The sequence below is a fragment of the Ambystoma mexicanum genome, chromosome 11, assembly GCF_040938575.1.
Source record: "Ambystoma mexicanum isolate Mex_15411 chromosome 11, UKY_AmexF1_1, whole genome shotgun sequence".
Taxonomy (NCBI): Eukaryota; Metazoa; Chordata; class Amphibia; order Caudata; family Ambystomatidae; genus Ambystoma; species Ambystoma mexicanum.
Genome location: NC_090934.1, coordinates 663,247,930 through 663,260,627, shown reverse-complemented (window position 1 = coordinate 663,260,627; position 12,698 = coordinate 663,247,930).

Here is a 12,698-nt window from a genome sequence, read left to right as displayed (position 1 = left end):
GTGATCAAGGCCCCTCAGTTTCAGATTATTCTAGGAATACCTTGGTTAGAGAAACACAATCCTCTGATCGATTGGCGAGCAAGAACGGTCCAGTTTCCAGAATGTGTCTCTACTTGTCATCCTCCACCTGGTGTTGCACTGGCCGCAATTTCTTCAGAGACTCCCCAGTTACCTCCCGAATACCTAGAATACCAAGATGTTTTCCGGAAGGATCAGGCTAACTCTCTACCTCCTCATAGGTCTTATGACTGCCAGATAGACCTGATACCTGGATCTACTCCTCCTTGTAGTAGAATTTATGCCCTCACCGAGCCTGAGAACCTTGACCTTCGACAATACCTGGATCAATACCTGGCAAATGGGTTTATTCGTCCTTCCAAGTCCCCTGCTTCTTCAGCTTTGTTCTTCGTTCCAAAAAAGGAAGGAGACCTTAGAACTTGTATCGATTATCGCTCCCTGAACCAGATCACCGTTAAGAATAGATATCCGTTACCTTTGATCCCTGAACTCCTGGACCAAGTCAGAAAAGCATGCATATATACAAAGCTGGATCTTAGAGGAGCTTACCACTTGGTACGAGTAAAAGAGGGCGATGAATGGAAGACGGCCTTCCGCACCAAGTATGGGCTATTTGAATATCAGGTCATGCCCTTCGGACTTTGCAATGCCCCGGCCGCCTTTCAATATTTTATGAACGATGTCCTCAGAGAGCTCATAGATGTATGTGTTGTTGTTTACATTGACGACATCCTCGTTTATTCTTCATCGGAATCTGAACATCGGAAACACGTGAAAATGGTCCTCGAAAGATTGCGTCAACACAAACTTTTCGCTAAGTTGGAAAAATGTGTTTTCAACGTGACTGAAGTTGAATTCTTGGGATTCATATTATCACCTGGCGGAGTGCGTATGGATTCAAAGAAGGTCGATGCAGTTCTCAAATGGCCATCACCATCCTCCGTAAAAGGTGTGCAAAGCATGTTAGGCTTCGCTAACTTTTACCGCAGGTTTATCCCCGAATTCTCTCGAATAGTCCAGCCCATCACTGCCTTGTTAAAGAAAAACAAACGTTTTGAATGGTCTACCGAGGCGGAACAAGCTTTCCAGGATTTGAAGACTAAATTTATCTCTGCACCAATCTTAAAACACCCTCGCCCCAAACTCCCCTACATCGTGGAAACTGATGCTTCAAGCCTTGCCATGGGGGCAGTTCTATCACAAAAGGACCCGGTAACCAATCAGTTGCATCCCGTGGCATTTTGGTCCCGCAAATTCTCGCCTCCTGAAATCAATTACACGATTACTGACAAGGAACTTCTGGCTATCAAGTCTGCCTTTAAGGCTTGGCGGCATTATCTGCTGGGGGCCCGACACACCGTTACTGTGATTACGGATCACCGAAACCTGCAATATTTGAAGACCGCAAAACCCCAATCCTCTAGACAACTCCGTTGGGCATTATTCTTTGCCGAGTTTGACTTCATAATTACCTATCGACCTGGTACAAAGAACGGTAAAGCCGATGCCCTTTCTCGGATGGGAGTGGAAGAACACTTGGTCAACCCTAAACCTGTACCAATCATTCCCGAACAAAGAATTCTGGGTGTAATCGCCACAGAATCCATAGAGGAAGTTAAGGATAAAGCCAGGCAACTTGTAACTCCAGCAGACATACAGAATTGGCATCTGCAGGGAAAGGACTTTGCAGTAAAGGACAACTTATTGTATTTCCAAGAACGATTATACCTACCCAGCACAGATTTACAGAAAAAAGTAATCTCTTGTTATCACGACTCTTTAATGGAAGGTCATCCCGGTATAGCCAAGACCTCAGAAAAGATCAAGCGCTACTTCTGGTGGCCGTCTTGGAAAAAAGATATCAGAGACTTTATAATGTCCTGTGGAGTATGCGCCCAAAACAAGAGTCAAAAGGAAAGACCAGCAGGCCTCTTACGCCCTATTGACATCCCACCTCGCCCTTGGCATACGCTTTCTATGGACTTCATCACCGATCTACCTCCATGCTCCGTATACAATACGATTCTAGTAATCGTGGACTTATTCTCCAAGATGGCGCATTTCATTCCGCTCAAAGGCTTGCCAACAGCAGCAACTCTGGCCCGAGAATTTCTCGAAAACATCGTCCGACTGCACGGTTTTCCTTCGGTTCTAATTTCGGATCGAGGTAGTCAATTTATTTCTCATTTTTGGCGAAGTTGCTGTCGGTCGGCTCAAATTGATGTGAGACTATCGACCAGTCACCACCCTCAGACCGACGGACAAACCGAGAGGACCAATCAAACTCTGGAACAGTATTTACGCTGCATGCTGCAACAAACTGAAAAAACTTGGAAAGATATCCTTTGGATAGCCGAGTATGCCTACAATAACTCTGTCCATTCGGGAACTGGGAAAACCCCGTTTTTTCTTTTGTACGGCAGTCACCCTCGAACCTCGGAGTTGGATCCCCTCCAAGATCTTGAAACACCAGCAGTAGACTACCTGCATTCTACAATCACCCAAGCCTTTAAGGAAGCTGTTTCTCACCTTCAAAGGGCTAAAGAACAATACAAGAAAGGAGCAGATCAACATCGGAAGGAAGCCCCTCACTATCAAGTAGGGGATCAAGTCTGGTTATCCACCAAATATCTATCTCTAAAAGGGCCACGCACATTCAACCCAAGATACCTTGGTCCCTATTCCATCACTACCATAGTAAACCCAGTAGCGGTCAAGTTGGACTTGCCCCCGCACATGAAGATACATCCGGTCTTCCACGTCTCTCTATTAAAACCCGTGCAACCTCAAACCCGACTAACCAAATCTCCAAAACCTATCCTAGTGGATGGAGAACTCGAGTTTGAAGTCAAAAGCATTCTGGACTCCAAGATCTCCAAATCTAAACTATTCTACCTAATTGACTGGAAAGGCTACAGCCCCCAAGAGAGATCCTGGGAACCTGCTGAATATGTCCACGCTCCTCGCCTAATCAAAAGATTTCACCGAACATTTCCTGACAAGCCAAAACCCCCGGAGAAGCCCGGTTTGGGAGGGGCCTTGAGGGGGGGTACTGTCATGACCTCTGCTTCCAAAAGGTCAGGGTTTTCCCAACTCCCTTGGAAGCAGATCCATAACCCAGGTTCCAAGTGCCAACCAGTCCCAATTGGGACCTTTTGGACCCAGTCCTGGCGCCAGTGGCACCAGGCTCATAAATATGCCCAGTCCCAGCGCTGGAAGCGCCGGGCTCATAATGCTTGGGTGGACTTACCTTCAGCAGACCATGCTGCTTACTTGCCTGCCAGTTGAGCCTCTGATCCTCTTCTGTTTGGAACTACTTTTCCTGTTGGGTGGGGCTGGAGCCACTCCCTAGATTCAGAACACTGGAACTCTTCTGGAAGGCAGGAACTCTTTTCTTACCAGGAACTCTTTTCTTACTTAGGCGTGGCTGTGGAAGGAGACACCTAAGCACTAAAGGAGGCTATTTAAACCACACCCGGTGGATGAATCTTGCTTTGCGTTATTCTGCAACCTCTGCAGCAGAACGCTCATCGTGTCTTCTGCATCCGGTCCTGGGCCCTCGGAAAAAGGCTTACCATCCTGAATCCAGTCTTCAGCAACACCTATAAAGACAAGAAAGAACAGGTTAGCATTCCGGCATCTGAAAGGCAAAGGCTTACCATCCTGAATCCAATCTTCAGCAACACCTATAAAGACAAGAAAGAACAGGTTAGCATTCCGGCATCTGAAAGGCAAAGGCTTACCTACTCTTCGTGCGCTCCGGAGGTCTTCACACTGCATTCCTGCATCTGAAAGACAAAAGTTTACCAACTCTTCGCACGCTCCGGAGGCCTTCGGCGCTGCATCCCGCAGCTGAAAGACAAAACAAGGTGCGTTTAAAGACATTGGGGAACGGAAAATACTCACGTGCCATTACTCCTTTCCACATCTAATCCAGTGGGTATTCCAGCACCCTGCAGCCGCTCCGAACTCGTACCTGCAAAATAAAAAGACAGTTAGAGCGCATAGTGAAGCAGGCAACAAGCGCTTACTTACGTGCTTCCAGGCGCTTCTATTCATCACACGGGCTCCATCTTCAACTCACTTCAGCCCGTCATCCGCCATCGCCGGAACCCTGCAAAACAAGAGACATCATTACTAAAGACTTTAAAGACATTTGAATGACTCGAAACTTACCGTTCGTGCAGTAAATGAGGCCGTTCTGAAGTCAAGAGGCCTGCGCTACCTATCCAGTGAAGAAACTGGTTACAGCACCCTGCCCCGAGGCAGATGGAGAGCTCGGCATTCACTTACCTAAGACATCTTACTCTACACGTCAGGCATACAGTGCACAGAGGTCCAGCCCAAAGAGCCAACCGGGTGCTACACATCACCTTTGAAGATACGGTAGTCGCCCAGTCAAGACCGGCGCCTCTGCGAGAATCAGGTGAGCGTTACAGTGTGTTTTCTTCTCCTGTTTGTACCTCCATCTCCTGCATATTTTGTATTGTACCGCGAGCGTTGCCCATTGTCACCATCATCATTGCACCATTTGGTACTGCATTTGCACAACATCAAAGACCCACCTGGCATATACAAAAAATAAAAAGGAGGAGCACCAGCGTGGGCATCAGCAATTTGACAGCCAGTCCCAACCATGACGGGACCCAGGAGAAGAGGTTGTCGAACCATGTGCTTGCTGCGGCCCAACCTTCCATTTTCATTCTTTCTCCTAGGTTATGTACGGCTTCGATCACGTGGGATAAGGTACCATTATGTGCATCTTCAGAAGGTACGTAAGTGCAGCAGACACTTCCAATTTTTCGGCAAACACCTCCATCCATCGCTGTTAATAGGTCTAAGACATACCTATTTTTCATGGTCATTAGCCGTAGTGCTCTCAGTTCCACTTTTATTACGTTAAATACTTCTTCAGTGTCATTTGCCAGCTGGATCAGCTCCCAGCGTGTGATTTGGAGCCATTTTGCATTTGCCCGTGCCTGGATGCTGGGGATGAGTGAGGCGAAGAAAGTCTCTGCAGAGCTGAATAATCGATATCTGTCTGGGATCCGTGCCAGTAGTTCTGAGGATGCTTTTGATATGTAGTTTGACGATCGTCTGCTCCGAGACAGCATCTCCCCCTTATTGCCGTAAGACAGGACATATAATTGTTGTGATTCTGCAGTCGGTTAGGCTTCATTCTTCTGAGGAGTCTCTTGCATTTTCTTGCTCCCACCAATGTGGCTCTCTGGTATCACCATTAGTGCAGAATGTGGGGTGGCCAATGAGCAGCTGCCTCTCGAGGATTGTGGGAGGTGCAGGTATACCTGGTTGCCACATACCCAATAGGTGTCCATGAGGGCCGCTGTCCCTTTTTTCATATCCGGGATTGTGAAAGTCTTGTTGCAGTTTTTGTTTACTCCCATGATAGTTTTCCCATCTCCCTTGAAACACAGTTCATAGTTTATTTCTTTCTGTAGTTTGAAGGGCTTTTCAATGGCAGTCACCCAGGTCAATTTTGAGATGTGCTCCTTCCATACTGGTGTGCATGTTTTGTCTATCCACTGCAGTTTTTCAAATGTCACATCTCAAAGCGCCTCAGCTTTACACGTTATTTCTTCATCTTTCCACTTATTTTCTAAAAATAATGTCCCTTGTATTATAAAAAATGGTTCTTCCAAGCATATCACTCCTTCCGCTTTCGGGTAACAGGTCTTCTCATTCTGCAGCATTTTAAAAGTTACCTCGTGTGCCTGGAAGGTGTGCTTAATTCTGCACAACGTGAGATGAAGGAGACATTGGGCATCCACAACAGGCAATTCTTTTGGCAGCAATACTTTGGGTGTACCTGAAGGATGGGGAATGAGGGAGCAGACATAGCAACTCTCATTTGTTGTTTGTTTTGCAGTTGCACTCATGTCTGCATACCATTTATTTGTCTGGTGGGGGTGTCGTGGGTCTTCCATCTTGTCCAGTCCCAACCCGTAATACTCGTCGTATTTTCTCCTCCCCACCTCCCTTTTCCTCCTATTATTTCTAATATATCTCCCGGCTTCACGGGCGAGGAACAGTCTAGACCCCCCTTTCTTCCCTCCGCCCCCCTTTTCCCATTCATCATATAATGCTGTGTATCTCACTGCCATCTCATCATTATCTTTCTTTATTCTATCAGGTAGTGTGTTCTCTATTGTGGGGGTGGTTATATGTGTGGGCACACTGGTGGGGGTGTTGTACAGCCATGATATAACAGAAGGGTTGCGATCATTTAAACTGTGGGCATTGTAATCAGGGACATTTGGCGGGGAAGTTGTGCTATTTTGCATTTTATCCTTCATTCTTTCATTTGGTGAGGTAGCAACATTGGGCGGTTTCATGTTATATTCCCATACGAGTTTAGATCCGTCCCACACCAAAAAATCACCTTCTTTAGTATTCGCAGTTGTAGTTTGATTTGTTACATTAATCCTGTTATTCCCTCCCCCCTCGTTCATCTCGATAGAGATGAACCCTATAAACCAATAGGTAGCCAAGCCAAACAGTATTGCAAAAAATAAAGTAATGCATACAGACAATCCACACTCATACGAATATCTACACCTTTCAGCTAATTATTTCTACATCTAATCAATATATTCGTTGCGGGCTGCCCGTTTATTGCCATGGTAGTTCCTGTTTGAAATATAAAAGTGCATTAAGTACGTGCATGTAAACATTTTTGTCGGCACTGTATGTACCGGGAGGTCATAGAAAGGGAGATGGTTGGGGTGCGGGGGGGTGGGGAGGATGGACAGAGAAGGGTACAGAAAATACATATATTTTACACTGTTATTTTCAATGAAACATTTTTTTTTATCATTAATTTTTCTCATTTATCTTGATCAATAAACTGTAATACACTTGTTTCGTTAACAAATTAATTTACCAGTTACATTCCTCCATTCATCTGTTCATGCTTGCTCATCATTTCTATTATTTTGGTTTGCTGTTGTCTGTGCCTCCCCATCAACTTCTTCCCGTACACTATTATATGTCTTTCGCACATCTGTCAAGTGTATCCAGTACCTGAGTCCCTTCACCTTTACAGCTGTGGGTGTACAAAACAGTACTTTTTATGGCCCGTGGAACCTTGGGGCATTCCACCGGCATACGAAGCTTCGGACATAAATGAACTCTCCTGGCATTAATTGTCCTTGTGTGTCCGGTTCCACAAAGGACACCGTTGTGTTCCCTTCTTCCCTTGTAAATGGTGGTGAGAGCTGCCTTGAAATTGCACGCGCTGCCCTAGTTAGCTTCTTCAGATAGTCTGTGAATTCATCTCCTAATATTGTGGTGCTTCTGTGTGCATCTGAGTGTTGGCGCAGTGGAGAATGTGCTGTGTGCATCCGTCTCCCTGTCACGATCTCATGCGGGGACAGATAGTGATCCTTGCTCGGCTGATTCCTCAGCTCAAACAGTGCAAGGGGTAGGCAGCAGATCCAGTTTTTCTTTAACGAAAAACACAATTTAGGCAATCTTCCTTTTAACAGGCCGTTCATCTTCTCGACAACACCGTTACTTTGAGGATGATAAATCGAGCAGAGTTTATGCTTTATTCCCAATAACGCAGTCACTTCCTTGAAGAGTTCGTTCACAAAATGAGTGCCGTTGTCTGAGCGAATTATGTCACAAATTCCCCAGTGTGGGAAAACTTCCCTCACTAGGAACTTTGCAGCGCTCTTAGCATCAGGACGCGCACATGGCCCGCTTCCACCCATCTGGAAAATGGACATACAACTACTATCATGTAGCGTGCCCCGTTACACCTCTCCCCCATGTCCGCATAAACAATATGCAGTTCTCTGAAGGGCCCTGTTGGTTTTGGAATTGTCCCCCTGAGTGTTCGTAGGGTCATTCCGGAGTTATATATTTGACAAGTCGTGCACTCCATTGTCAACCTGGATATGTGTTCCTGGAGACATGGCACGAACCAATCTTCCTGTAGCTCTGCCGCAATGTGTTGTTTAGTATTGTGCGCTGGAAAGTGTAATTGCTGGAATGCTATCTCTAACAGTTTGATGGGCATTACTACTTTTCCTGAGTTATTTTGACGCCACAATAAATCTGTTGCAGATTGGCTGCACCCCCTTTTTTCCCACAACACTTTTTCTTCACCACTTGCGCCTTCCTGCAGCTCTAGTATTTGCGATATGGGCATGGCATTGTATCCTTCTGGAAGTTCTTCACTCGTCTGGTGCTGCAATAGGTACTCACCTGCTCCATGTCTTTCAAAATATGAAGCCTTCTTGGCAGCAGCATCTGCTGCTGCATTCCCCAAAGACACAACGTCGGTGTTAGATGTATGTGCTTGGCATTTCACTATTGCTACCATTGTTGGGCCTTTCAGGGCCTCAATCAATTCCTTCAACAGTTTGCCATGTTGCACTGGGGTTCCATCCGCCCTTCAAAACCCTCTCCGCTCCCACCGGGCTAGACCTCTGTTTACGGTGGTCGTCATGTAAGCTGAATCTGTGTATATCATCACTGCAAATCCCTTAGCTGCATGTAATGCTTCTATTAGGGCAATAAGTTCTGCTGCTTGGGCTGAAAAATGGGACGGAAGGCGATATTGTACTAACACTTCATACTCACCTTCTTCTAGTCTCACTACTGCTAGTCCCACATGTTTCTCTCCTGTGTCCATGTCAATAGATGCTGAGCCATCTACAAAATACACCACTCCCTCGCTCAGGGCATTTTCACACACCACCGTGCCCTCCCCCGTTTCTCCTGTGTATGTTGCACAATTGTGTTCTTGCATGTCCTCTAGTGTGCACGGTTTTGTGATGAATGTTGCTGGGTTTACTGTCCTGCACCTCACTACGTGAATGTTGGCGCCGGACAATATTATCTCATAGGCAGTTGCTCGCTGTGTAGTCAGTGTACTTTTTGATCTTTCCAGTATTGCAAACAATGAGTGTTCCACAAACAACGTGACAGGGCACCCCATTACTATTGTGGTACTTTTCTCAATGGCGAACGCGGCAGCAGCGAGAGACTGCTCACATGCAAGGTGGCCTTGCATCACTGCATCTAATGTGCCACTATAGTAGGCCAATGGTTTGTGTCCTAGGGAAGTCTTTTGTGTCAGCACAGCTGTCATAAGGGTCCCCTTGCAATGTGAGAACAGGTAAAATTTGCGCTCATAATCAGGATTGGCGAGTACTGGAGCACTCGATATTAGCTCTTTTAGTGACCCAAACGAGTCACTCATTTCTTTTGACCACTCTATTTTCCTGTTCTCTTGCTGGGCCTCTTTGAGTGCTTGTAACAAAGGTCTGGTGTAGGCTGCATAATCTAGTATCCATGCTCTGCAATAGTTACACATTCCTAGGAATTTTTGCATCTCCTTCACTGTGGTTGGTTCTCTCACTGACCTTATTGCTTCCACTCTGTCAGGTATTATTCTTTTCCCATCCTTTGATATCAGCTGCTCCAGGTACAGCACTTCTGACTGGCAGTATTGTAGTTTCCCTTTGTCCACTTTGTACCCTTTATTGGCCAGCAGTGTTAAGAGAGTGACCGAGTCTCTTCTGCACACTTCCTCACTCTGTGCGCAGACGAGCAAATCGTCTACGTACTGAATGCTCGTGCTTTCAACTGTTAAATTACCCAGGTTTCGTGTAGTATGCGGTTGAATATGCTTGGACTCTCACAGTACTCCTGGGGTAGCCTGCAATGCTCGTATCTCTTCCCCCCTAGTGTGAATGCTGTCAAGTATCTGCTTTCTTCGGCCAAGGGGATGGAGAAGAATGCATTTTTCAAATCAACTACTGTGAAATGTGATGCCGTTTTCGGGATACTGCACAGTATGGATGCAGGGTTCGGGACCAAAGGAAACTCTTGTTGTATGACGTCATTAAGGGGGCGTAAATCTTGGATCATCCTCCACGCCCCTCCCTTCGCTTTTTTTGATCGGATAGATACAAGTGTTACATGGGGAGTTTGAGGGCACTATTATTCCCTGTGCTAGCAATGCACTTACTGTCTCTTTTATCCCTTCCTCAGCTTCGCGGGACAATGGGTATTGCTTCACTCGGGGCACAATTGCCCCCGGTTTGAGCTTTATCACAACTGGTGTCACTCCATGCAACAAACCTACATCATGGGGGCCTGTTGTCCACAAATCGTTTGGTACCAGTCGCATGTCATCATCAAAAAATGACGGTGGTGCTCCCACCACTGCCATTAACTGGACGGGCACTTGCCTTGTTTGAATTAAAATGTCACAGGGTATCGCTATTTCCATTATTATTTCGCCATCACTCTCTGAATCAGAAAAGAGATCCTCATCAGACAAGTCACGTGGGGCGATATCAGCATTGATGCTCAGCACAGTGCGCCATTCACACCCGTCTATGTCCATCCCAATTACTGCAATCCTTTTGGCTGATACTTGCACAGCATGTAGGTCTAAGGATACCACTGAACCTGGTGCTATGTCTGGGCGTACTATTGGGCGGAAGATGAATTCTGCTGGTATCCTCCACTCTAACTTTTTTAGCTCGGGTACTACTTGGGCCAGTGTTTTTAATCCTTCAATAAACATTCTTTCGTCCACTGGCATGCCCCGTATTTCTGGTGCTGTTGCTCGGGCATGTACCACCAGCATTACGCGTAATGGGCATATTCCTTGGGTTGAGCACACTATCCCTCTTTCTGTAAATGATATTGTCATGTTAAGCTTGCTAAGAAGGTCCCTTCCAAGCAGGTTTATTGGTGATTGTTCATAATAAAGTAAGGGTGTCTTTACCGTTTTATCCCCCACTGTCACATCCAAATCTTCTGTGTAAGGAACTTCAATTACAGCCCCAGAGAACCCCTGCATCTCTAACTTCCGGTTAGATAGTGGAAACCGGCCTTCACGGATACATGATTTCTCGGCTCCCGAATCCACCATGAATATGAACTGCTTGTCTCCTATCTGCGCCCCTACCAATGGTTCCTCCGCTGCATCGTAGGTGGTAGATAGAACCTGACACGCAAGTGTTCTCTGTGGGCTGTCCTATGCTGGTTGTCTCATTGTCCCTTCCTGGCTGAAAACATTTCCCGAAACTACTGACACACCACTACAGGGAGCCGTGGCTGGTGCTCCATTGGCACTCGTAGCGAAAGGGTTGCCTGGGGTGTATTGCATAGTGTCGTTGTTTTGTGGGTGATTCTGTGTCCTATAATGGTGCACTTGTCTTTGCTCTGCGTACTCCTGTTCTTGTTCCCTCTGTTGTAGTCCCATCGGAAGACCGTTTGGGCTTCCCGGGTGGGGGTTACCATATTGTTCCATCTCTTGAAATCCGTTGTTTGGCCTGTTTCTGCGTTCTCGGGAAAAGTGTCCCCACCTCCCGCAATTCCAACAATTTCCCTGTGCACCTCTGGGACCTTGCCATCCATTTCCTCCATTTCCCCCGTACCCTTGTCCACCCCCTCTGTGACCCCTGTACCCACCTCGTCCCCCTCGAGGGGCCCAATCTTGCCACTGCGGACCTCCGCTCTGCTCCTGCTCATTCCACTGTGGTTGTCTTGCTCCTGCCCAATTCGTTGCCATCCTCCCCTGTATTGCTACCAGCCCCTCCTCCTCCTCCTCTCCCTCCCTGCTATGTGGGAGCGCGGCTACTGCTGCAGCGACCTTCACCAGTTTTGTCTGTATGAACTTTGCCTGGTCTGCCAATCTTTTTTGTGCTATTTCCTTTTCCCTCTCCTTTATCCTTTTACAGTGGTGAACTATTATGCTCTGTATTTCGGGCCACCCTTTTGCTTCAATACCTGCAATTTTGTCAAGTGCTTTTTGTACCTCTTTAGGGAGCCCTCTCTTTATTATGAAATACAATAATGAGGTTGACTGATACCAGGGCGTGCCCGTTTCCGCTCTCCACATCTCCTGGACCCAAAAAATGTAATCCATAGCATCTTCTCCATCATTCATTGTACATTGCATTACTGACTGCAAATCTGGGGTGTCAGGAAATGTTTCTCTTAACGCATCCCACACCCTTGCACGTACTGTGTTAAAAGAGGCACCGTCATGGCGATCGCAGTCTAACGTTACCCCCGGGAAGCCAGCCTTTACCCATACTCTGTCAGCTTGATCCCCAACTGCCGATACTAGCAAACTCTTCACATCACCTATTGCTAGCGGTAGCCATGCTGTATGCTTCTCAAATGCATATATCCACTTGCTTGCCCCTCCTGATAGCGGCGGTAATAACTTAAACAAATTAGCCTTGTCCATCTGAGCCCAGGGTATGTAATTTTGCCTCCCTCCTCCCCTGTGTATTAGGGGGAGTTGTAACTTCCCCTTTGTGGCCTTACCTGTACTCACCTTCACTCCTTTCTTTCCTAGTGACACCATTTCACCCAACCTATTCCTCAGTCGTCCTGCCCATTCTTCTTCCATTGTTCTTCCCGAGCATGCACCATCCATCCCCTCAGTTCCTCCTCCCATCGCCATACTTAATCTTTCACTTTCTTCTAACTCCTCTTCTATATCGCACAATAGTTCCTCTCTACCTCCTGTGGTCAAAATCTCATTGTCAGTATGCTCCTCCCTTTCCTCTAGTTCAATTATTCGAGTTGGTTCTTCTTGTATTCTGAACAGTATCTCCCCCTTCTTCCACCCTTCCTCAATTGTTTTATCATGACTCTGTGCTCTTGATGTCAGCTCTGACCGA